This window comes from Vulpes vulpes, chromosome 1 (assembly GCF_048418805.1).
Source record: "Vulpes vulpes isolate BD-2025 chromosome 1, VulVul3, whole genome shotgun sequence".
In the NCBI taxonomy this organism is placed as follows: Eukaryota; Metazoa; Chordata; class Mammalia; order Carnivora; family Canidae; genus Vulpes; species Vulpes vulpes.
The window spans coordinates 10,251,302-10,278,219 of NC_132780.1; the positions used below are offsets into that span (position 1 = coordinate 10,251,302).

General features: G+C 45.0%; 1 long non-coding RNA gene across 1 annotated transcript; it reads left to right on the forward strand.

Annotated features, from left to right (window-relative positions):
- Positions 1–2,816: 2,816 nt before the first annotated feature.
- Positions 2,817–24,514, forward strand: LOC140598296 (uncharacterized). The gene is made up of 2 exons (XR_012000588.1): positions 2,817–3,141; positions 22,085–24,514. It is a non-coding gene; the product is annotated as an uncharacterized lncRNA (long non-coding RNA).
- The last annotated feature ends 2,404 nt before the right edge of the window (positions 24,515–26,918 follow it).

The following is a 26,918-nucleotide window of genomic DNA, read 5'->3' on the forward strand; positions in this document are numbered from 1 at the left end:
GTTTTTTTTTTTAAGTTTATTTATTTATTTGAGAGAGACCAAGAGAGTGTGCATGAGTGAGGGGGAGGGGCAGAGGGAGAGAGAGAGAATCCTAAGCAGACTGTCTCCACAATCAGTCCGGAGCTCAACTCTGAGCTCAGTCCCAGGAAGCTGAGATCATGACCCTGAGCTGAAATCAAGAGTCAGATGCTCAACCAACTGAGCCACCCTGGCACCCCCAACTCCGGGCACCCCTCTTTCTATATTTTTGGGTATTCCAAATTTTGGATATTAATCCCTTACCAGACATATGATTTAAAATGTCTCTCCCACTTGGTGGGTTGCCTTTTCATTTTCTCATGGTTTCCTTTGCTGTGCAGAAGCTCTTCAGCTTGATGAGGTTCCACTTATTATTTTTGACTTTCATTGCCATCCAAAAAACTCATTGCCAAGTCTGATGCCAAGGAACTTACTGCTTGTGTTTTCTTCTGGTAGTTTCATGGTTTCAGATCTTATATTCAAGCCTTTAATCCAATTTGAGTGAATGCACATGGTGCTCCTGATGGAGCTCTCACTCTCCTGGATCCACTGCTCCAAAATTGTTGACACTTTGTCGGGTGGTTGTAACAGGAGGGCAGTGCATGCTCTTGAGGGTGAAAACTCTTTATAATTGACCTAATTTGAGCCCATTGAATTCATACACCATTTCTGAATCTGAGTACTTTCACACCAAAGCAACTGATGGTGGGAGGAACATGTCCTCACCGCGCAAGTTTGGGTTTATATTTGAAATAGTACATAAGGGGCAACCAGGTGGTTGAGCCTTTGGCTCAGATCATGATCCCAGAGTCCTGGGATTGAGTCTTGCATCGGGCTCCCTGCAGGGAGCCTGCTTCTCCCTCTGCCTGTGTCTCTGCTTCTCTCTGTTTCTCTGATTAATAAATAAATAAAATCTTAAAAAGAAATTTACAGGGCAGCCTCGATGGCCCAGCGGTTTGACGCTGCCTTCAGCCCGGGGTCTGATCCTGGAGACCCGAGATCGAGTCCCACGTCGGGCTTCCTGCGTGGAGCCTGCTTCTCCCTCTGCCTCTCTCTCTGTCTCTCTCCCTGTCTGTCATGAATAAATAAATAAATAATCTTAATAAATAAATAAATAAATAAATAAATAAATAAATAAAAATTTATTTATAAATAGAAAAGGAGCCAAGAGCATACAGTGGAGGAAGGGCATGTAATATCTTCAGAAAAGGCAAAGGTTTTCTTAAAGACAAGGGAGTTTCAAAGGTCACACAGAACACCTGACTCAGGAATCTTCCAACCTGCTCATCTAAGTTGTCGTCCTCATCATCTCCTGTCCTCATTCTTTTTTTTAATTTTTAATTTTATTTCTTTATACATTTTATTTATTTATTCATGAGAGACACAGAGTGAGAGAGAGAGCAGAGACATAGGCAGAGAGAGAAGCAGGCTCCATGCAGGAAGTCCAATGTGGAACTTGATCCTGGGACACTAGGATCATGCCATGAGCCAAAGGCAGATGCCCAACTGCTGAGCCATCCAGCCCTCCCCTCATTTTATTTATTATTATTATTATTATTATTATTTTTAAAGATTTTATTTATTTATTCATGAGACACACACACACACACACACACAGAGGCAGAGACATAGGCAGAGGGAGAAGCAGGCTCCATGCAGGGAGCCAGATGTGGAACTCGATCTTGGGACTCCAGGATCATGCCCTGGGCTGAAGGCAGGTGCTAAACCGCTGAGTTTTAATGAGTATTCGTATTTATTTTATTTTTATATTAAAAGAGTATTTTAAATTAGGCTCCATGTAAGCATAGCACCCCACAGGGGGCTCGAACACACAACCCTGAGACCAAGACCTGAGCTGAGTTCATGACTTAGACGCTTAAACAACTGAGCCTAAGAACTCTTTAAAATATATTTATTTATTTATTTGAGAGAGAGAGAGAGAGAGAGAGAGAGAGGCAGAGACAGAGGCAGAGGCAGAGGCAGAGGGAGAAGCAGGCTCCATGCCAGGAGCCCGATGCGGGACTCCATCCCTTGGGCCAAAGGCAGGCGCCAAAGTGCCGAGGCACCCAGGGATCCCTGTTTTTTTGTTTGTTTGTTTGTTTGTTTTTGTTTTTTAATGAGTTCTACTTGGGGCCTGAGCCCACCATCCTGAGGAAAGAGTTTCATGCTCTAGGTATTCAGCAACCCGGTCGCTCCCTTTTCTTCTTCTTCTTTCTTCCTTTCCTCCTTAATTTCTTTCTTTCCTTCCTTTTTTTTTAATGTCACATCTTAGACTCTTTGGCTGTCCTGAATCCCTCAATCTGACCCCTCCCACACAGCTGCTCCTCTACCCATCTTTCCATCCCTGCTCAGCCCTTCTCCTCCCACCTTGGCCCCTCAACTCCTGAGAATCCCTGGAGCCTCGAGCCTCTTCCCCGTTATGGACTCTGGAGGGGCTCAGAGCCCCATGAGCTGCCATGGGAGGCTGAAACGGGCTGGCTGGGAACACAGAATGAACCTCACCCACCAACACTTTGTATTGGTCACACCCAGAGCTTCCTCTTGGAAGGCAGGAAGGTTACAAGGGCCCCAGGGATCTTCACCCCAATTTCTTCCTTAAATCTGTGAAAAATTATGGGGAAAAACTCATAACATTACATTCCCTACCATTCACTGGGAACCAGGATACAGATGAGCAGGGGTATCAATATTCTCAGGGGCGTACAATGCATCTCTAGCACCTGCTCATTTTGTAACAGAAAGTCTGCACCCACAGTTTCCTGTTTGCTCCTCCCTGCCCCCACCGGCCCCACATGTCTTCTTTCTGTTTCTATAAATTTGACTATGACGGGCAGGACATACAAGTGGAATCATAGGGTATTTGACTTGCTGCGACCTGCTCATTTCATGTGGCAGCGGGTCCAGAACTCACTTCTTCCTTAGGATCCTTCCAGCTCGTTCCACTGGAGCTGGATGCCGCATGATCTTTCTCTGTTCCTCTGTGCGTGGACACGGGGGCTGCTTCTACATCTTGACTCTTGTGAACAACACTGCGATGAACAGGGATGAGCGGGGATCCCTTCGTACTGTTGGCTTTCAGTTCTTACAGATGTAAAATGAGTAAGGAGATGGCTCCATCACACGGTAAGTCTATTTCTTAATTTGGAGGAAACCCGGCACCGTGTTCCAAGCTGATGTCTGATGTGCCATTTTACTTTTTCACTAACATTTGCCAGGGTTCTGATTTCTCCAGATCCTCACCAACACACATTAATTTATGGTATTTGGGTTTGGGGTCCTTTTGCTTATTGTTGTTTTTTTTTAATTTTTATTTATTTATGATAGTCACACACAGAAAGAGAGAGAGAGAGAGAGAGAGAGAGGCAGAGACACAGGCAGAGGTTGAAGCAGGCCCCATGCACCGGGAGCCCGACGTGGGATTCGATCCCGGGTCTCCAGGATCGCGCCCTGGGCCAAAGGCAGGCGCCAAACCGCTGCGCCACCCAGGGATCCCTTGCTTATTGTTGTTGATGGTGACTATCCTGATGGGTGTGACTTGATATATATTTGTGTTCGATTTGCTCTGTGTAATGATTAGCGATGTTGAGCGTTTCCTCAGAAGCTTGGTGGCCACTGTATACCTTTGGAGAAATGTCTCTTTGACATTTTTGCCCATTGTTGATTTTACTGATTTTTTTGTATACCTTTTTATTGGAGTTCCATTTGCCAACAATAGTATAACACCCAGTGCTCATCCTGTCAAGTGCCCCCCTCTTTACTGATTTTTTATGTATTAAAATATTTATTAAAAATTGTATTTATTAATGAGTGCCTGGGTGGCTCAGTGGTTGAGTGTCTACCTTGGCTTCATGTCATGATCCTGGCATCCTGAGATGGAGTCCCAAATCGGGCTTCCCACGGGGAGCCTGCTTCTCCCTCTGCCTAAGCCTCTGCCTCTGAGCATGTCTCTCATAATACATAAATAATCTTTAAAAATATTTTATGTATTTATTTGTTAGAAAGAGGGCACGAGAGGGCGAATGAGCAGAGGGAGAGGTAGAAGCCAACTCAATGCTGGGCACAGATCCAAATGAGGCAGGCTCAAACTTCCAGGGCAGCCTCAGGACCTCCGAGGTGCTCTGGGGAGGGTCATTCCACTCACATCCTTTCCCCTCCGCAGGGTTTCTCCTGACCCAAGGGGCGCGTTCTCATGAGCCCTCTGAATATCACCATCACCCATCCCAACATGGGTCCCTTGAAGATGAGTTTGCGGGGAGCTGTCCCTACCCCCAGCTCAGTCCTCAAGAGGCTGGCTCTACCCTGGTCAAATTTGGGATATATGGCTTACAAGTGGTAGAGATGCTTTCAACCAGTTCAGAGTTCTCTGTGACTGACTTTGAACTTCTCCGGGAAAGATGACACATCCCCAGAGCCTCCTGGGCTGCCGTGTCCCAGACCATCAGCCTTGGAAACCACCTCCACCCCCATCCTCCATTCAGCAAATATCACCCAGGTTGCGTACCCATCCCTCCCCAACCCCTGCCAAGCCATGGAGCTCTCTATCTAATCACCCTGGTTTTCCCTCCTCTTCTTCGGTGCCTTGCAACAGACCCTAAGCCACACAGGGTTAGAGGAAATCAGCCTAGGATGGAGCAGTAAGGCTGCAGACATGCCATTGTCTGAAAGGAACTTTATTTGCTCAGTATGTGAAACAAGAAAGAATCGAGGCTGCGAAAACAAACACGCAAACAAACAAATAAAAAAAAACAAACTGTACTGAAATCAAGGGGTCAGCCCGGGTAGCTCAGCTGTTTAGCGCCCGCCTTTAGCCCAGGGCGTGATCCTGGAGACCCGGGATCGAGTCCCACGTTGGGCTCCCTGCATGGAGCCTGCTTCTCCCTCTGCATGTCTTTGACTCTCTCTCTCTCTCTCTCTCTCTCTCACTCTCTCTCTGTCTCAGATGAATAAATAAAATCTTGAAAAGAAAAAAAGAAATCTGGGAGACATAGATTGAAGAAGAACCAAATGTGCTCTGGGGGCTGTGGGGGTGAGGGGCTCAATTGATGAAGGTAACACCATAGGCTTGTAGAAGTTCTTCTGAAACAATTAGGATGGATGCACGATAAATAACCGGCTATGCCACATAGAGATGGTGTCACTGAGTGGAGTTCAGCGAAATAAGCTTCCTTGTGACAACTGTGGCAGAACGGAGCTGTGTGTCGGTTGGAACGGGCTGCAAGTTCATGTGACATCCAGACGTGGTAGCGGATAGGATCAACTTGTACATTGGTCTCCGGCCTCCATGTCAGGCTGCTGAGCATTAGGGTTTCAGTATCAATGTTTGCACCCACAGTTGTGAGCCAGTGTTGTTTGTGAGAGGATAGAATGGGGCAGGCTCGGGGAGAGCGGAGCGTGCACACAAGCCTCCAGTGGCAGGAGATAAGCGAGGAAAGTCCTTTGCTCTCCTCCGGGTGCCAAGTATCCCCCCAACGAATGCAGGGTGAGTAGGTGTAAGAGTAGCTAAACGACGACCACAGCTGTGGGCTCAGAAACCATCTTTTTGTGTAGAAAGTAATATAGCTTATTGAGGAAGACTTCAACAATGAGATTGTGTATAATGGACGCAAGAGAACTCAGGACATAAATAAGGGTCTTCTTCACCATAAACTGGCACATCTTTTTGAAACAACCCAGGAGCTTCCAGTGGTTGTCCAGCCATGTCACGAACAATGCAGGAACATAACTTCTTATCTTGGCCAGGACAAAGGTAGCTACAACTTCCACCATTAATTCTGTGAACCACAGTTTGATATTGAGCATAACTGACCTGTTACAGAACATAGGCAGTGTCCCCTTGTGTGCTCCGGTCCCAAGGAAGATGTGAAGCCTCGAGACCAGCCTTTAATAGTCACTGCTATAGAGTAGGAGCTGGGGACGAGTTCTCGGTGTCTCTTTTCTAGAGGAGTCGTGCCAGTTTAGAATTATCCTTTCCGTTTATAAAGCTTGTGAGCCCTCTGAAAATAGGTTGAAATAGGTCCTAAAAGTAGTACAAATCAGTTTATTGGTAAATTCATATGACTACTAATAATTTACAAATGATATGAGAAATCAATGACCCTGTGGCCTTTTTATAGGCTCCACAAATGAAAAGAAAATCACTCCACCAATAAAAATAACCCCATAAAGTTTGAAATCGGATATTTTTTCTTTTGAAATCGGATATTTTTTATCTCAAACATCTCAATCGGATGTTTTTTATCTCAAACAACTCAATCGGATTTCTTTTAATCAGATGTGTTTTATCTCAAACATCTCAATTGGATGTTTTTTATCTCAAACATCTCAATTGGATATTTTTTTAATCAGATGAGTTTTATCTCAAACATCAATTGGATTTTCTTTATCTCAAACATCTTGGATGGTTTTTTTTTTCTTTTTTTTTTTTTTCTTGGATGTTTTTTATCTCAAACTTCTCAATCGGATGTTTTTTATCTCAAACATCTCAATTGGATATTTTTTATCTCAACAAAGGCCATTGTCTTTTTTTCCCCTTATGCCTCCTAATATTGCTTCTTGTGAGAGGGTTGAAAAAAACCCCTTGTCCTCTTGTTTATACATATTTTGGCAAAATGTAGGTATTTTCAGTTTCAATATTTTGTGAAAAATTTCAAAAAACCCTGTTCTTTATCACACACACAAGCTGGCCAAATACAGGATTTATCGTGACAATATTTTGTGAGAAGCTTCAGATAACCTTGTCATTTTTATACATATCATAGTGATACATAGGTACCTTTTGTTCCAATATTTTGTGAAAAGCTTCAAAAAAAAAATCCCTCTTCTTTTCTACACATATCCTGGCCAATATAGGTATCTTTTGTGACAATATTTTGTGAAAGGGTTCACAAAACCCTGTCCTCTTTTTTCCACATATCTCGGCTGAACATAGGTATTTTTTTAATACCATCTTGTGAAAAAGATTTCAAAACCTTGTCCTCTGTTTTACACGTTTCCTGGCTGAACCTAGTTATTTTTTGTGACAATTTTTGTGTGTGACAGGCTTTCAGAAACCATATCCTCTTTTATACTTGTATCCTGGTTTAACATAGACATTTTTTTGTGACAAGATTTTGTGAAAGGCTTCGAAAACCCAGTCCTCTTTCTTACACATATCCTGGGCGAACGTAGGTATTTTTTGTGACAATTCTTTATGACAGGTTTCAAAACCTCTGGCCACATTTTTACGTATATCCAGTTTTTAAAAATTGAGGTTTTATTTATTTATTTATTTATTTATTTATTTATTTATTTATTTATTTATTTATTTGAGACGGAGAGAGACGTAGTGGGAGATGCACTGTCCCTGTGGGGAGCCTAATGGGGACTCTTTCCCAGAAGCTCGGGAACAGGGCCTGAGCGTCTGCTCAACCACTGAGCCACACAGGTGCCCCACATACATCTCTATTGTTACATGTCAGTCTCCTTCACTTTAACTGCTGGCTAGGATCCCACCGTAGGAGTAAACTCGTTGCACTCCTGAAAGGCTGCGAGTTGAAACCAGTGGTTTGGGGCATCCCCGGTGGCGCAGCCGTTTAGTGGCGCCTACAGCCCGGGGCGTGATCCTGGAGACCCTTGATCAAGTCCCACATCAGGCTCTGCATGGAGCCTGCTTCTCCCTCTGCCTGTGTCTCTGTCTCTCATTCTCTCTCTGTGTCTCTATGAATAAATAAATAAAATCTTAAAAAAAAAAAATAAAGAAACCACTGGTTTGACTATCACAGCTAGATTTCCGCATCCTGGAACATGTTTTCTTCCACACGGGCTGAAGAGTTTCCCTAGGAGATGTATTCATGCCCCAAAGTAAGAATAGTTGGGCAGCCCGGGTGGCTCAGCAGTTTAGTGCCACCTTCAGCCCAGGGTGTGATGCTGGAGACCCTGGATCGAGTCCCACGTGGGGCTCCCTGCATGGAGCCTGCTTCTCCCTTTGCCTGTGTCTCTGCCTCTTTCTCTTTCTGTGTGTGTGTGTGTGTGTGTGTCTTTGTGTTTCTGGTGAATAAATAAAATCTTGAAAAGAAAAACGAAAGAAATCAAGGAGATACAGATTCAAGAAGAACCAAATGTGCTCTGGGGACTGTGGGGGTGAGGAGCTCAATTGATGAAGGTAACACCATAGGCTTGTACAAGTTCTTCTGAAAGAATTAGGATGGATGGGATCCCTGGGTGGCGCAGTGGTTTGGCGCCTGCCTTTGGTCCAGGGCGCGATCCTGGAGATCCGGGATCGAATCCCATATCAGGCTCCTGGTGCATGGAGCCTGCTTCTCCCTCTGCCTATGTCTCTGCCTCTTTCTCTCGCTCTGTGTGACTATCATAAATAAATAAAAATTAAAAAAAAATTAAAAAAAAAAGAATTAGGATGGATGCAGCATAAATAACCAGCTTTGCCTCATAGAGATGGTGTCACTGGGTGGAGTTCAGCGAAATAAGCTTCCTTGTGACAACTGTGGCAGAACGGAGCTGTGTGTCGGTTGGTTCAGGCTGCAAGTTCATGCGACATCCAGACGTGGAGGCGGATCAGACCAGCTTGCACTTTGGTCTCCGGCCTCCATGTCAGGCTGCTGAGCATTAGGGTTTCAGTATCAATGTTTGCACCCACAGTTGTGAGCCAGTGTTGTTTGTGAGAGGATAGAATGGGGCAGCCTCGGGGAGAGAACCGAGCGTGCACACAAGCCCCCAGTGGCAGGAGATAAGCGAGGAAAGTCCTTTGCTCTCCTCCAGGTGCCAAGTATCCCCCCAACGAATGCAGGGTGAGTAGGTGTAAGAGTAGCTAAACGACAACCACAGCTGTGGGCTCAGAAACCATCTTTTTGTGTAGAAAGTAATATAGCTTATTGAGGAAGACTTCAACAATGAGATTGTGTATAATGGACGCAAGAGAACTCAGGACATAAATAAGGGTCTTCTTCACCATAAACTGGAACATCTTTTTGAAACAACCCAGGAGCTTCCATAGGTTCTCCAGTAATGTCAAGGACAATGCAGGAACATAACTTCTTATCTTAGCCAGGACAAAGGTAGCTACAACTTCCACCATTAATTCTGTGAACCACAGTTTGATATTGAGCATAACTGACCTGTTACAGAACATAGGCAGTGTCCCCTTGTGTGCTCCGGTCCCAAGGAAGATGTGAAGCCTCGAGAGCCAGCCTTTAAGAGTCACTGCTATAGAGTAGGAGCTGGGGACGAGTTCTCGGTGTCTCTTTTCTGGAGGAGTCGTGCCAGTTTATATTATCCTTTACAAAAAAAAAAAAAAGAAAAGAAAAAAAAAAAAGAATTATCCTTTACGTTTAAAAAGCTTGTGAGCCCTCTGAAAATAGGTTGAAATAGGTCCTAAAAGTAGTACAAATCAGTTTATTGATAAATTCATACGACTAGGGATCCCTGGGTGGCGCAGCGGTTTGGCGCCTGCCTTTGGCCCAGGGCGCGATCCTGGAGACCCGGGATCGAATCCCACGTCGGGCTCCCAGCGCATGGAGCCTGCTTCTCCCTCTGCCTGTGTCTCTGCCTCTCTCTCTATCTCTCTGTGACTATCATAAATAAATAAAAATTAAAAAAAAAATTCATACGACTACTAATAATTTACAATTGATATGAGTCATCAAGACCCTGTGGCCTTTTTATAGGCTCCACAAATGAAAAAAAAATCACTCCACCAATAAAAATAACCGCATAAAGTTTGAAATCGGAAATTTTTTTTTTTGAAATCATATGGTTTTTATCTCAAACATCTCAATTGGATGTTCTTTATCTCAAACATCTTGGATGTTTTTTATCGCAAACATCTCAGATATTTTTTATCTCAAACATCTCAATCAGATGTTTTTTAACTCAAATATCACAATCAAATTTTTTTTTCAATCAGATGTTTTTTATCTCAAACAGCTCAATGGGATGTTTTTTATCTCAAACATTTCAATTGGATGCTTTTTTATCTCAACAAAAGCCATTGTCTTTTTTTCCCCTTATGCCTCCTAACATTCCTTCTTGTGAGACGGTTGAAAAAAACCCCTTGTCCTCTTGTTTATACATATTTTGGCAAAATGTAAAATATTTTCAGTTTCAATATTTTGTGAAAAACTCCAAAAAAACCCTGTTCTTTATCACACACACCAGCTGGCCAAATACAGGATTTATCGTGACAATATTTCTGAGAAGCTTCAGATAACCTGGTCATTTTTATACATATCATAGTGATACATAGGTACTTTTTGTTCCAATATTTTGTGAAAAGCTTCAAAAAAAATCCCTCTTCTTTTCTACACATATCCTGGCCAAATATAGGTATCTTTTGTGACAATATTTTGTGAAAGGGTTCACAAAACCCTGTCCTCTTTTTTCCACATATCTTGGCTGAACATAGGTATTTTTTTAATACTATTTTGTGAAAAAGATTTCAAAACTTTGTCGTCTGTTTTACACGTTTCCTGGCTGAACCTAGTTATTCTTTGTGACAATTTTTATGTGTGACAGGCTTTCAGAAACCATATCCTCCTTTATACATGTATCCAGGTCTAACATAGACATTTTTTTGTGACAAGATTTTATGAAAGGCTTCGAAAACCCAGTCCTCTTTCTTACACATATCCTGGGCGAACGTATATATTTTTTGTGACAATACTTTGTGACAGGTTTCAAAACCTCTGGCCACATTTTTACGTATATCCTCTTTTAAAAAAATGAGATTTCATTTATTTATTTATTTATTTATTTATTTATTTATTTATTTATTTATGAGAGACTGAGAGAGAGAGGTAGAGGGAGATGCAGTGTCCCTGTGGGGAGCCTAATGGGGACTCTTTCCCAGAAGCTCGGGAACAGGGCCTGAGCGTCTGCTCAAGCACTGAGCCACACAGGTGCCCCACATATATCCCTATTGTTACATGTCCGTCTCCTTCACTTTAACTGCTGGCTAGGATCCCACCGTAGAAGTAAACTCGTTGCACTCCTGAAAGGCTGCGAGTTGAAACCAGTGGTTGGGGCAGCCCAGGTGGCGCAGCGGTTTAGTACTGCCTGCAGCCTGGGGCGTGATCCTGGAGACCCTTGATCAAGTCCCACATCAGGCTCTGCATGGAGCCTGCTTCTCCCTCTGCCTGTGTCTCTGCTTCTCATTCTCTCTCTGTGTCTCTATGAAAAAAATAAATAAAATCTTAAAAAAAAAAAAGAAACCACTGGTTTGGCTATCACAGCTAGATTTCCGCATCCTGGAACATGTTTTCTTCCACACAGGCTGAAGAGTTTCCCTAGGAGATGTATTCATGCCCCAAAGTAAGAATAGTTGGGCAGCCCGGGGGGCTCAGCAGTTTAGTGCCACCTTCAGCCCAGGGTGTGATCCTGGAGACCCGGGATCGAGTCCCACATGGGGCTCCCTGCATGGAGCCTGCTTCTCCCTCTGCCTGTCCGTGTCTCTGCCTCTTTCTCTTTCTGTGTGTGTGTGTGTGTGTGTGAATTAATAAAATCTTGAAAAGAAAACCGAAAGAAATCAAGGAGACACAGATTCAAGAAGAACCAAATGTGCTCTGGGGGCTGTGGGGGTGAGTAGCTCAATTGATGAAGGTAACACCATAGGCTTGTAGAAGTTCTTCTGAATGAATTAGGATGGATGCAGCATAAGTAACTGGCTTTGCCACATAGAGATGGTGTCACTGGGTGGAGTTCAGCGAAATAAGCTTCCTTGTGACAACTGTGGCAGAACGGAGCTGTGTGTCGGTTGGTACAGGCTGCAAGTTCATGTGACATCCTGACATGGAGGCGGATCGGACCAACTTGCACATTGGTCTCTGGCCTCCATGTCAGGACTGCTGAATGTTGTGCCCACGATCGCAAGTGCCAGAAACCACCAAGGAGCCAACCCCGATGCCAGTGCTCGAGGGTTTGTTAGCAAGCTCGAGCTTGGGTCGAAGTATACCCATCACAGCGGAGCAGGGACTTGGACCCCAAAGGTGGGTTACAGCTGGGTTTTTGGGCTGGTCCAGGGGATTTCCAGAAGGGGTGGAGGAATTTTTTTTCATTGTGATATGGGACTTTCTATCAAGAGCCTTCTGCAGTTTTTCCTATAACTGAAGTGTGGTAATGTTCAGCCCTTGGTCTCAGAGGCCTGAGATGGCTGCCGAGGCTAAGGTGGCTGTACTTGTGCTAACGCTAAACTTGAGGTGGAAGGGCCTTAATTTTCTCGGCTTCCATATTTCCCCCTCTCAGAGGAACCTAAGGAAGGACCCAATCATGGGTCCAGGTTGGTCTCAGTAACAAGGTCCATGGTTGGTATTGCTGTGTGAGTACCATGATGTGAAGTGTGCGGACTCTGTCTTGGACAAAAGTAACTAATCTATTGATAACGCAGGGCCCGAAGGTAAGGAGAAGGAGGATAATGAGGGGCCCGGCTCGGGTGGACAGCAAGGTCGTGAGCCAGGGGGAATGATTGAACCAAGATTCGAACCACCTTTGTCGCTGTTCTCACCCCGTTTACATCTAGCCAAACCTCCGACTTTTGCCATAGATTCCCGGACTATTCCTGAGTGGTCAGTAAAGAAGCCACATTCCTCGTTTAAGGCAGCACATAACCCCCCTTGTAGTAAGACGACTAAGTCTAATCTCCTCTGTTTTTTTTTTATTTTTTTTAATTTTTATTTATTTATGATAGTCACCCACACAGAGAGAGAGATAGAGGCAGAGACACAGGCAGAGGGAGAAGCAGGCTCCATGCACCGGGAGCCCGACGTGGGATTCGATCCCGGGTCTCCAGGATCGCGCCCTGGGCCAAAGGCAGGCGCCAAACTGCTGCGCCACCCAGGGATCCCTCTCCTTCTGTTTTGAAGGACAACCTCAGACAAAGATGTTAGGGAGTCTTGGAGGTGGGAAATAGAGGTTTCTACCCATTCTATGCCTAGATGGACTGCTGCTCTGAGGCTGTCATAGTGGGAGTTGGGTACGGCTAGTGAAGCAATCCCTGTCCCTGCACCTGCTAACCCGATTCCCAACAGCAATGGTGATAGCCGAGATGGGCTCCCCTCTATCCGTCTGTGGGTACCGGCTCATCTGAGTGGTAGATAATTGTAGGAAGTAGCTGAACTAGCACACAGAAACCCTTTGTCAGATTTAGAATCTGACCATGAAAACAGGGGGTTAGGCCTGTAGAACATGCCCACCGACCGTCTTGAGGAGGTAGGTGGTTGTCTAGGCTAGATATAGATTTTGTCTCATTACATATGGACTGGTATTGGGGTGATGGGGTGCCTATACAGAGCCCCTGGCCTGACATTGCTTGTAAAGTGAGTCCTAGAGTCTTTTGATGCCATCTCCAGGCATTAGGGCCGGAGGTTGTACTGACCGAACATCGCAATTCCCTCATAGAAGAGAGGCCGGATGCCAGAGCAGAGCCTTCAAGATCGGGTAAGATTGGGCTTGGTTGCATTGAGGAACCTGTAAGCTTGGAACATCAGGTCCCAAAGTGGATGCTGAGAGGGGCTGAGGAAGGGAGGGTCTTGTGGGAAGGAGGCCGGGACGGGAGTGATAGTGTGTGCGTCAGGGCTTTTTGGTCCTAGAGTCAGTGTCCTTCTCAGCCTTTCGCAGGGCTAGAATCTTGGTGGGTGAAAATGGTTTTAGCCAAGGAGGGGGATTCTCGATCATGTCCTGCCCGGCCAGGATGTACGGCACCTGGTCAGGGTGGTCATCAGATTTATTCCTGAAGTTCACGGACTTAACCTGTAAGATAATAGGAGCTGGAAAGTTCCTTGTAGGGGCCACCCCACCTCAAAGGTTGGCCATTCTGACATGCAGCAAGCTTGAAAGTCTTCTCTCCGCATGTCTGTGCTCAGGTGATGAGCTCTTTCCCTAACGTGGGAGGAGTGGGAGAGCATAAGAGACAGGGGGGTGGTTTGTGTCTGCCCCATTATGTCCTCAGTCCACACCAAGGCCCAGACATTATGACAGTTAACAAAGACGCGGCCAGACAGACAAGCGCACACGCAGTTAACAAGGACACGGTACAAACGTTCCGGGGCGGCCGCGGAGACAAACAGAAGGTAAACCGAAGGGCTGGCAGCCGGCCCTCCTCACAGATGGGGACTTCGTCCTCCCGGCGGGGGCAAGGGACGTCTCCCAAGACCCCCGGGCCACGGCCCTCCATCGCGTCCGCCTAAGCCGGTGTCAACCTAACACACATTGGAACTCCGACAGGTAGAAATACAGTATAGAGCTCGCAGAGAATATGCGCGAAGGTGGAAAAGTTGAGCGTGCTCACCCCGCGTGGGACCCTCCGGGTCGGGCCTGGGGGCCTCCCGGACCCGGACACCCCGCAAATGTTGTGCCCGAGATTGCGAATCCCAGAAACCACCAAGGAGGCGACACCGATGCAAGCACACGAAAGTTTATTAGCAAGCTCGAGCCTGGGTCCTCGTATACCCGACACAGAGGAGCAGGGACTTGGGCCCCGAGGGGGTTCCAGTTAGATTTTATGGGCTGGTCTTGGGGATTTCCAGAAGGGGTGGAGGAATTTCTTAGGCTCTAGTTTCATTCCAATATGGGACTCTCGGTCAAGGGCGTTCTGTGGTTTCTCCTGTAACTGAAGGAGGGTAGAGGCCTGTTCACAGGGGCCTGAGGTGGCTGGTGAAGCTTGGAAGGCTGTAGGTACTAGTGCTAATGCTAAACTTGAGGTGCAATGGCCTTAATTTTCTTGGCCTTCTCTCTCTGTGTGTGTGTGTGTGTTTGTGCATGTGTGTGTGTGTGTGTGTGTGTGTGTGTGTCTGATGAATAAATAAAATCTTGAAAAGAAAAAAAAGAAATCTGGGAGACACAGATTCAAGAAGAACCAAATGTGCTCTGGGGGCTGTGGGGGTGAGGGGCTCAATTGATGAAGGTAACACCATAGGCTTGTAGAAGTTCTTCTGAAACAATTAGGATCGATGCAGCATAAATAACCGGCTTTGCCACATTGAGAGGGTGTCACTGGGTGGAGTTCAGCGAAATAAGCTTCCTTGTGACACCTGTGGCAGAACGGAGCTGTGTGTCGGTTGGTACAGGCTGCAAGTTCATGTGACATCCCGACGTGGAGGCGGATCAGACCAGCTTGCACTTTGCTCTCCGGCCTCCATGTCAGGCTGCTGAGCTTTAGGGTTTCAGTATCAATGTTTGCACCCACAGTTGTGAGCCAGTGTTGTTTGTGAGAGGATAGAATGGGGCAGCCTCGGGGAGAGAGCGGAGCGTGCACACAAGCCCCCAGTGGCAGGAGATAAGCGAGGAAAGTCCTTTGCTCTCCTCCGGGTGCCAAGTATCCCCCCAACGAATGCAGGGTGAGTAGGTGTAAGAGTAGCTAAACGACAACCACAGCTGTGGGCTCAGAAACCATCTTTTTGTGCAGAAAGTAATATAGCTTATTGAGGAAGACTTCAACAATGAGATTGTGTATAATGGACGCAAGAGAACTCAGGACATAAATAAGGGTCTTCTTCACCATAAACTGGCACATCTTTTTGAAACAACCCAGGAGCTTCCAGTGGTTGTCCGGCCATGTCACGAACAATGCAGGAACATAACTTCTTATCTTGGCCAGGACAAAGGTAGCTACAACTTCCACCATTAATTCTGTGAACCACAGTTTGATATTGAGCATAACTGACCTGTTACAGAACATAGGCAGTGTCCCCTTGTGTGCTCTGGTCCCAAGGAAGATGTGAAGCCTCGAGAGCCAGCCTTTAATAGTCACTGCTATAGAGTAGGAGCTGGGGACGAGTTCTCGGTGTCTCTTTTCTGGAGGAGTCGTGCCAGTTTAGAATTATCCTTTACGTTTATAAAGCTTGTGAGCCCTCTGAAAATAGGTTGAAATAGGTCCCAAAGTAGTACAAATCAGTAAATTTATATGACTACTAATAATTTGCCTATGATTTGAGTCATCAGTGATCCTGGGGCCTTTTTATAGGCTCCACAAATGAAAAGAAAATCACTCCATCAAATAACCCCATAAAGTTCGAAATCGGATATTTTTTTTTTGAAATCGGATGTTTTTTATCTCAAACATCTCAATCGGATTTTTTTTATCTCAACAAAAGCCATTGTCTTTTTTTCCCCTTATGCCTCCTAACGTTGCTTCTTGTGAGAGGGTTGAAAGAAAAACCTTGTCGTCTTGTGTATACATATTTTGGCAAAATGTAGGTATTTTCAGTTTCAATATTTTGTGAAAAACTTCAAAAAACTCTGCTCTTTATCACACACACAAGCTGGCCAAATACAGGATTTATCGTGACAATATTTTGTGAGAAGCTTCAGATAACCTTGTCATTTTTATACATATCATAGTGATACATAGGTACTTTTTGTTCCAATATTTTTAACCTTAAAAAACTTGTGCTTGAAGGAGAAATTATAACGGCCATTTCAAAATTTGTAGAACTAAAAGTAAAAATACTTTCCGTAGGGACACCTGGGTGGCTCTGTGGGTTAGGCGACACTTGATTCCAGCTCAGATCTTGATCTTAGGCTCCTAGATTAAGCCCACCATTGGGCTCCACACTGGCCATGGAGCCTACTTAAAAACAAAACAAAACAAAACAGCTTTCTTTAGAACACATAGGATGCAACTGAGGTGGGCTTCTGAGCAAATTCAAAACACTAAATTGCTTAATAGGAAAGGATGAAAGGTTGGTTGTTTCTGAGATAATGATCCACTGGTTGAAGTAAGAGAAGGAACGAAGTCAAAGGAAAAAGAACGTAAGAGGTGAGCAAGAAACACAAAATTCTAGATATGGTTCTTCTGACCGCGTGATCAGGAAAAAAAAAAAAAAAGAACCAATGTGCAAGAAGAAGCAATGTTAGGAATCAAAAAGGGAAAAAAAGGACAATGGCCTTGAAAGAGATGATGAATATTTTGATTTCAAGCTTTGGTATTCATTTGTGGAGTGATTACCTACAAAAAAGGACCAAACTGGGTCAAAATGGAAGAAAAGCATGAATAGCCGTATGAGACATCCAACAAACTGAGTTTTACTATTTTGGAACTGTTTCAACTGGTAGGAGAGATTTTTAAACATTCATGACTCCATTCTAATCTGACGCATACTCCTCCAGAAAAGAGAAAGAGAAAACATGTCCCCAGCTCTTACTGTGGGGTACAGTAACTTTGAACCCCAAACCAGAAAAAATACAGCAAGGAAAATACCAGGCCCAAGTCAGCACATACAAACATCCTTCAGGACTCGGAGACACAATGCAGAAATGAATGAAAAAGATAATGTGCATGGAAATGTAGGGTTTATTCTAGGAATATAGTAGTTTCACAGTAGAAAATCAGTGTCATTCATGGCATTAATGGTTTAAAGGAGGAAAACCATGTGAGTTCTTTGAAGATGCATTAAAAAAACCAAACGCCTCTACCTAAAATTCTAGTTCCATTGATGGTAAAACTCAGTAAACCTGAAATTAAAAGGAATTACCTTCATCTGATATAGGCTATCTCCAAAATGTTACAGCAAATGTGGTATTAAGATCAGGGGCAAGGCTCGGGGACTGCCATCTCCAGGAAGGGTGTTTAGGGGGACTTGCCATACAGCAAGACAGAAACAGAAAAGGAATGGCTTGAGAAGGAAAAATGCAGAAACAGTGTCCTAATTCACAGGTGGGATCGTTGCCTAGATCAACAACTCAGAAGAATCAGACAAATTATCAGAATCAAAACTGAAGTTTACCATGAATGCCTCACCATGTGTGAGGCTCAATGGCATGGCTTTATAAGAGCACCTGTGATTTCTTAAAAAAGATTTTATTTGTTTATTTGAGAAAGAGAGTGAGCAAGAGAGAGTGAGAGAGCACAGCAGGGGGAGCAGCAGAGGGAGAAGGAGAAGCAGGCTCCCCACGGAGCAGGGAACCCAATGGAGGCACAGAGGGGCTGAAGGGAGTCGTGCGATCATGACCCGAGCCTAAGGCAGATGCCCAACAGATTGAGCCACTCACATGCGCCCCGCACATGTGATTTTAAATAATATTTGTAATGGCAATCTGAGAAGAAACAGATTTATTCTTTATTTAGAGCAGAAAACTTAGCTGAATGTGAAAGCTTGGCTGTGAATTAGCAATAGGTAACAGATGACAAATAACAGAAAAGAAAGGAAGAGAAACCAGAGAGTATCAGTAAAGGGAGGACTTAGTTGGGTGGAATAGCTGTTCTCCCCAAATTATCTGGACAATTATGAATCTCCAATAGCATTGTAGTTGCTTTCTTTAAGTGGGCAAGCCAATTCTAAAATTAAATAGCATAACAGAGGGCCTCAAAGAAGAGTAATGAGGTGGCAACTGCCCTGCTAGGTGTCAAGATGGACCACCAAGAGCCACACTGTTTCAAACTGGTGCTGTGTCTCCACTGGCGAAGAGAATACAAACTCAGGCACCCCTCCTACACGGACAGAGAAACTTCATAAGGGAGATTGTTTGACAGGTAAGGTGTGCAAAGGAGGCATTTTTCTCAAAAATGATTCTGAAAAACCGGTCTCACACACACGGCCTTGGGAAAATATTCTAAAGTAGGGTGAAAATGCACTAATGCAAAGGTAGAAGAAATGATTTCCACTATATAAAAATTCGTATCTACTTAAGAAAGGACACTCTAAGGAAAGAACAAAGACCAGCCAGACTGGAAGAAGGGTAGAACACATGGCTGGCAAAGAATGACATCCAGAATATATAAAGACCCTTACAATGCAACAAGGAAAAGGCAACGCAAGAGAAAAGCTGCAATTGTTACCCCCAGGAATGTGTGTGTGTGTGTGTGTGTGTGTGCATGTGTGTCTGTGTGCATGTGTGCTAGCAGACATGTACAGAGGAACATTCGTAGAGGCAGTATTGATACAACAAATGAAAACATTTTTTAAAAATCCCAAATGTTCACAAGTAGCCAATAGGAGGGAAAGAGAATGTGCCAATAAGTTCATTCAATGGGAACCATATAGCAATGAAAATGCCCAACTCACATCGAGGCACCTGCAAGAGTGAATCTGGGGAACATAGTTTTTTAAAAAAGATTTTATCTATTTATTTGACAGAGAGAGAGAGAGAGAGAGAGAGCAAGCACAAGCAGGGGGAGCAGGAGTTGGAGAAGCAGACTCCCTGCTCAGCAGGGAGCCCGATGCGGGACTTAATCCCAGGACCCCAGGATCTGGACCTGAGCCCAAGGCAGATGCTCAACCAATTGAGTCACCCAGATGCTATGGGGAACATAATTTTGACTGAACAGAGCAAGTAGCAGAAAATCCAATGTAATTTCATTTTTATGAAAGTCAAAAACACTCAAAATGAAATATATGGTTTTTAAGAAGATAGGGTGTGAAAAAAAATCAACTGTAGGGATGGGGCATATTTTGCACAATGCAGCTGCAAGTGGGGTGGATTGGGGGTGGGGCTGGCTGGGAACACAGGAATGGTGGGGTGCGGGTTCTCTTCTTCCTTAAGCTGAGTGAAGACACAGAGTGAGGCCTTTTCTTTAAATTATTGCTCTCCACACCCAGCACAGCTGGTATAAGCAATTACTTTGAATATCTCCAATACTCAAGAGGAAAACAAGAAAAAGTTTGTAGGTTTTTGCTGTTAAGAAGGAAAAGCTCCAGTATAGATTCCTACAAACACTGAGCAAACCTTGAGCCTACACTCATGATAATCAACCGAATTCTACTAAACATGTGCTTTACAACCAAGAATCATAACATTTGAGAAGAATCCATAAGGAGATAGGAAAAGGGGGGAATGGAGGAGAAAGTAGGTGGCCAGTGCACACACATCTGAGGAGAGCCAGCGGAGGCAGGTCCCGGAGCAACCACCCGAGGTAGAAATGGAACCCGTGAGTGCTGGAAACCTCGTGTAAAAGCGTAGATGGAAACTTCTCAACATCCTTCTGACACCCAGGGATTCAGGCAGATGGCTGATGAACTCCCATGGAAAGGGTGCAGTCAACTGAAAAAAGACTTCCCAGAAATTCACACACACACACACAGACACACACACACACACACACACACAAATGGAATGTGTCTGTTAAATAATTGGACGGTAACTGATGAAAAAAATAAATGATCTGGAAGATACAACTGAGGAAATCAACCATGAATCCGGGAACAAAGATGGGGTGTGTGAAAGAGAAGTGCTTGGGGAGATGCACCCATTTGTTTAGTGCCTGACGGGTGCCAGGTGGTATGCGCGGGACTGATCCCGGCTACTTTAGTCTTTAGGCAGCCTAGGAGGATGTGAATGTGCCCCTTTCCCAGTTTCCTCTGCGTGTCAAAGGATTTTTATATTTTTTTAGAGTTAGGGTTGACTTTTATCAAATAATTTTATTAAAAAATTTAAAAAAAAAATAATTTTATTAAATCTATGGAGGTAAGTAATTTTCTCCTTTATACTGTTGATGTGGATTGCTACATTCTGATATTGAAACACATCTGCATTCTTTTTTTTGCTTTGTAGAGAGAGAATGAGTGCAGCAGCGGAGGGGGCAGAGGTAGAGAGAGAATATGAAGGAGGCTCCACGCCCAGTGTGGACCCAAAGTGGGGCTTGATCTGATGACCCTGAGATCATGACTTGAGCTGAAATCAAGAGTCAGGTACTTAACCAACTGTGCCACCCAGCTGAGCACCTCCACTTTTTAAAAAAACACACTTGCATTCCTGATAGATATCCTATTGGTCATGGTAACTTTTTTGTTTCTACGTTTTTTTATTATTAATTCTGCACTTGGTTTTCTAATGTTTCCTTTCATTTTGTACATGTATTTGTAAGTGAAATCGGCCTATAATTTCTTGCCTGGTTTTCTAGCCTCATAAACCAAATTGGGAATGATCTCCTTTTACTACTTTTTATTCCCTGTAGGGATTTGTTGAGGATTATTTTTACTTGAAGATTTATTAACTCACCCATAAAACCATTGGGTCCTGATATTGTTCTTTTTTGGTGGAGGCTAATTAGTGGCTCTCATTTTAATTTCTTTAATGGTTCTTGCTCTACTCATATTATCCATTTTGTTCTGAGGTCAGTTTAGGTAATTTACATTTATCTAGAGAACTGTTCATCATCCATATTTGTAAATACATTGGCATAGGTTTTGTGGTCATCTCCTGATAACGTTTACAATCTCTTTCGTATCTCTGTGATAAGTCCTCAAAGATTTTTATCAATATATCAATAGATCCCTTTCTTTTTAAATTTTTATTTACTTTTAAAAAGATTTTTATTTATTTATTCATGAGAGACAGAGGGAGAGAGAGAGAGAGAGAGAGAGAGAGAGAGAGACAGGCACAGGCACAGGCACAGGCACAGGCACAGGGAGAGGCAGGTTCCATGCAGGGAGCCTGATGTGGGACTCACCTGGGTCTCCAGGATCATGCCCTGGGCTGAAGGCGGCGCTAAACCACAGAGCCACCCAGGCTGCCCCCCTTTCTTTTTTTAAATATTTACTTATTTATTTGAGGAGGATAGGGGAGAGAGAGAGGAAGAGAGAATCTCCAGCAGACTCCATGCTGAGTGGGGAGCCCAACATGGGGCTCTATCTCACAACCCTGAGATTGTAACCTTAGCCAAAGTCACGAGTTGGGCACTTTTTTTTTTTTTTGAGTTGGGCACTTATCTGCACCATCCAAGTGCCTCTCAGTTGGTCCCTTTCTCTGTTTTTCTCTCCTTCTCTCTTTGTCTCTCTGAACACCATGATTTAGTGGTGAATGGTACATGGTAGAGGAAAACTCTGTAATGCTGTGCATTACATCCCCAAGACCTTTCTTATATTATAATCAGGTGTTTGTACCTTTTGAGGATCTTCACCATTACGTTTCCCATCCCACTCTGCTTCTGGCAACCACGTGTTTATTCTCTGTATCTGTGAACTTGTTTTTTTTTTTTTTTGTTTTTATGATCCACATATAAGTGAGGTCATATGGTATTTGGCTTTCTCTAAATTATCTCATTTATCATATTGTTCTGAAGGTCTATATATGGTGTCACAATTGGTAAGATTTCCTCCTTTTAATTAATTAATTAATTAATTAATTAACTTATTTATTTATTTAGAGGGAGCACGTGTAAGCAGGGGTGCCACAGAGCCAGGATAGTTGGATGTGAACATATGAAGAAAGACTCAGAATCTCACTGAATTTTCATCCGAGACCTGGACTCAGACCCTGAGGCTGCGGCAGGAGGCGCGGGAGCAGCAGCAGCGGCAGGCAGAGGAAGAAGCCCGGCGGGCCCGAGAGGCCCAGGCCTGGGCGCAGCTCAAGGAGCAGGAAGTGCTGCAGCTGCAGGAGGAAGCAAAAAATTTCATTACCCGAGAGAACCTGGAGGCACGGGTGGAAGAAGCATTGGACTCGCCGCCGAAGAGCTACAATTGGGCCATCACCAGGGAAGGGCTGGTGGTCAGACCACAGCATAAGGGCTCGTAAGGGTCCAGTAAGGACAGTGCCCACCCAGGGACCATGTGTGTAAGGGGTAGGAGGGTTGGGCCTGATCTGGAATAGATCTGTTGATGCTGCTTAGGAAGAAGGAGGCTCAGCCTATTCCAGTGTCCTCTTCACACTCTGCCCTGCACCCACCACCTGGTTGGCAGTTCCCATACATACTGTCCTGTTCTACACCCATGTACGACTCAGCAAAGCAGCAGACCTTAGAGGTTTCCAGCTCGCAGTGGCACGGAATGGACCACATTCCCCTCGATCAACTAGGTCATTTACTAAGTGTCATCAAGGACATGGACAGAGGTTGGCAAATTATAGTCCTTTGGCCCAATCTGTCCTACTGCCTGTTTTTGTAAATAAATTTTCTTGGAACACACACACACACAAATGAACTCAGACCCATTGCTTTGTCACTTCCAGCTTTATTAAGAGAGCTAGCAGATTGGCTATAGGAATGATTAACTTTGGGAAGCAGAGAAAAACACTTTAACTTCAAAGGGTGAAAGACTAGGCTATTGACTCAAGGAGGGGGAGTGGAGGAGCTGTATCTGGAGACAATGTAGCCAAGAGTCAGTGTGCCAACTCAGGTCTTCACGTGTCCCCAGGGTGCCCAGGACTAGAGAAGCTCCGCAGCTGGTTCCCCATGCAGGGCGAAGGGCAGAGGGAGACAGGGAGAGAATCTCAAGCAGACTCCGAGCTGAGCTGAGCTGAGCTGAGCTGAGCACAGATCCCAATGTGGGGCTCAATTTCAAGATTCCAAGATCATGACCTGAGCTGAAATCACGAGTTAGACATTTAACCAACTGAGCCACCAGTTGCCCCCAAATATCCTTCCTTTAAATAACTGAATAATATTCTGGGGCACCTGGGTGGCTGAGTCGGTGAAGCATCTGCCTTTGGCTTGGGTCATGATCCTGGGGTCCTGGGATCCACCACTGTGTGGGCTCCCTGCTCAGAGGGGCGTCTCCTTCTCCTTCTCCCCCTCTCCCCACTCGAGCTTTCTCTCTGCCAAAGAAATAAAATCCTTTAATAATTATTTAAAATAGCTGAATAACATTCCATTTTACAGACATACCACATTATCTTTATCGTTTCATCCATGAATGGACACTTGGAATTCTTTGCTTTAGTTTTACAGGTTAGGATAAAGAGGACTGATTCGCAAAGCTCCTGTAAACCGCAATGTGGCAACGATCTGTCCTACTGGTGGAATCAGTAGAATTATACTATTTTGGGAAATGTTTCTCAGATTCCCAGGGTTCTTGTAAATGACATAGGGCGAATTTTGGGAATAGAGATTTCTGGCGTGTATGTTCCTGTGGCCAAGTCTGCAATAAACACTTTCCTCTGAGTGGGAGGAGCTGCAGGGGTGTGGGCAGAAGGTGTGGGTGGGTCACTCTAGCCCTGGGCAGGCAGGAAGATTAAGAAGAGGGATTCAATACAACAGGAACCCTCGCTTACTTGATATGGAGTCCTACCATGAATCCTTGAATGTAAAATAAGTATTCACTGAATGAGTCTCAAATTCCCTCAACCGCAGATATCGCATGTGTGCAGGGGCTTCACACACACACACACACACACACACACACACACTCACACCTCTCAGAACCTCCAGGATCCTGGACAGCTCCAGGCAGGCAGCTGCAGTGTAGGAATGGCCCATATGATGTCCCTGGGGCAGGTGTCTCTGAGGAGTGGGGACCTGCATGGAGGCTGGAGGGCACCGTGGAGCTGGGTGCTGACACGCAAGGGGGAAGCAGCATTGTGCCCGACAGAGCACATCTCTCTGCAGCAGCTGTGCACACAGGGTCCCCGGGGCCAGGCTGCCAGTGTCTTGGCCCCGATAGGAAACCTGTACTAGGGGATCCCTGGGTGGCGCAGCGGTTTGGCGCCTGCCTTTGGTCAGGGCGCGGTCCTGGAGACCCGGGATCGAATCCCACGTCGGGCTCCCTGCGTGGAGCCTGCTTCTCCCTCTGCCTGTGTCTCTGCCTCTCTCTCTCTCTCTGTATCTCTCATGAATGAATAAATAAAATCTTTAAAAAAAAAACCCCAAACAACACTTGTTGTTGTTCCTCTGCTCAAAGCCCTTCTGTTGCTCACCTGTGAATCACATCAAAACCCAAAGTCCTCCCCGCAGCCCACAGGTCCTACGTTGGAGCTACTAGGAATGCTGGTTTGCAAGAAGATGCCAGCAGGTCTGTCAAGTTAGCGCCTGAGTCGAGAAAGTCTTGCAATGAAGAAAATGTCAGCGGAAATCAACAGGGCGCTTAGTGACGTGGACCGTCCGCCTTCTGGGCCAGGCTCCTCCCCTCCTTGCAGACAACCCTTTGAGTAGCACTGCCCCTACCCAACCTGGCTCCTGCCCATACTGTGCTGTCCTCCTCACCCCATGTGTTCCGGCCACAGGGGCTTTCTGACCCTTCCTCAACTCTCACGCAAGCTCGGGTCTCCCCCTGCTCCCCGGCATCTATTCCCTTTCCAGGAAATCATCTTTGTCTGGAGACTCGCAGGACTGCTCCCGCCCTCTCTTCCCATCTCAGATGTCACCCCACCATGAAGGATTTCTTTTTTTTTTTTTTTAAGATTTTATTTATTTATGCATCACACACACACACACAGAGAGAGAGAGAGAGAGAGAGAGAGAGAGAGGCAGAGACGCAGGCAGAGGGAGAAGCAGGCTCCATGCAGGGAGCCCCATGTGGGATTCGATCCCGGGTCTCCAGGATCGCGCCCTGGGCCAAAGGCAGGTGCTAAACCGCTGAGCCACCCAGGGATTCCTCCAGTGAAGAATTTCATTGACTTTCCTATACAAAGGAACAGGATCTACCCGTGAAACCCTCACTCTATGTTCTTCACCCTATTTTGGTTCTCTGTTCGATGGCTTTAGAGGACAGAAATTCTGCCTTTTATATCTTTTTCCCAGATAAAATTGACATGTAACGTTGGATTAGTCTAGGTGTACTGCACACTGATTCGATATATGTATACACTGTGAAGTGACCACCGCAATAAGCATAGTTAATGTCCATGACTTCGTGTAGTCATACTTTTTGCTCTTAGCAAATTTCAAAAATGCAATGCAGTATTTTTTTTAAAGATTTTATTTATTTATTCATGAGAGACACAGAGAGGGAGAGGCAGAGACATATGCAGAGGGAGAGGCAGGCTCCATGCAGAGACCCCGATGCAGGACTCCATCCTGGGACCCCAGGATCATGCCCTGAGCCAAAGGCAGACGCTCAACCACTGAGCCACCCGGGTGCCCCTGCAATGCAGTATCCTTAACAGAGTCACCACGCTGTGCATTACGCCTCTAGGACTTCTGCATCTGGAAGATTTGATCTTTTGATCACCTTTACTCATCCCCACCGCCCCCTGCCCCTCAGGCAAGGCAACCGCGGACAGTTCTCTGTCAAATTCCACCTGTAAGCAAGATCATAGAGTATCTGTCTCTCTTTGACTCGCTGGCTGCTCTTAGCACAATATCCTCATCCATGTTGTCCATCCATGTTGTCACAAAAGGCAAGAGTTTCTTCCTTTTTGTGGCTGAATAATATACCATCGTATGAGATCCCACCTTTTCTTTACCCATTTATTCCTCAACAGACTTGTAGGATGTTTCTGTCTCCTGCCCTTTGTGAATGATGCCGCAGTAAACCTGGGGGTGCAGGATGTTTTTCAGGAGGTGATTTCATTTCTTTTGGTCATATACCCAGAAGTGGAACCGTTAGATCAGATGATAGTTCTATTTTTAATATTTGGAGGACTCACCATATTGCTTTCTGTGGGTTTTTTTTTTAAGTTTATTTATTTATTTGAGAGAGAGCAAGAGAGTGAGCATGAGTGAGGGGGAGGGGCCGAGGGAGAGAGAGAGAATCCTAAGCAGACTGTTTCCACACTCAGTCCGGAGCTCAACTCTGAGCTCAGTCCCAGGAAGCTGAGATCATGACCCTGAGCTGAAATCAAGAGTCAGATGCTCAACCAACTGAGCCACCCTGGCACCCCCAACTCCGGGCACCCCTCTTTCTATATTTTTGGGTATTCCAAATTTTGGATATTAATCCCTTACCAGACATATGATTTAAAATGTCTCTCCCACTTGGTGGGTTGCCTTTTCATTTTCTCATGGTTTCCTTTGCTGTGCAGAAGCTCTTCAGCTTGATGAGGTTTCACTTATTATTTTTGACTTTCATTGCCATCCAAAAAACTCATTGCCAGGTCTGATGCCAAGGAACTTACTGCTTGTGTTTTCTTCTGGTAGTTTCATGGTTTCAGATCTTATATTCAAGCCTTTAATCCAATTTGAGTGAATGCACATGGTGCTCCTGATGGAGCTCTCACTCTCCTGGATCCACTGCTCCAAAATTGTTGACACTTTGTCGGGTGGTTGTAACAGGAGGGCAGTGCATGCTCTTGAGGGTGAAAACTCTTTACAATTGACCTAATTTGAG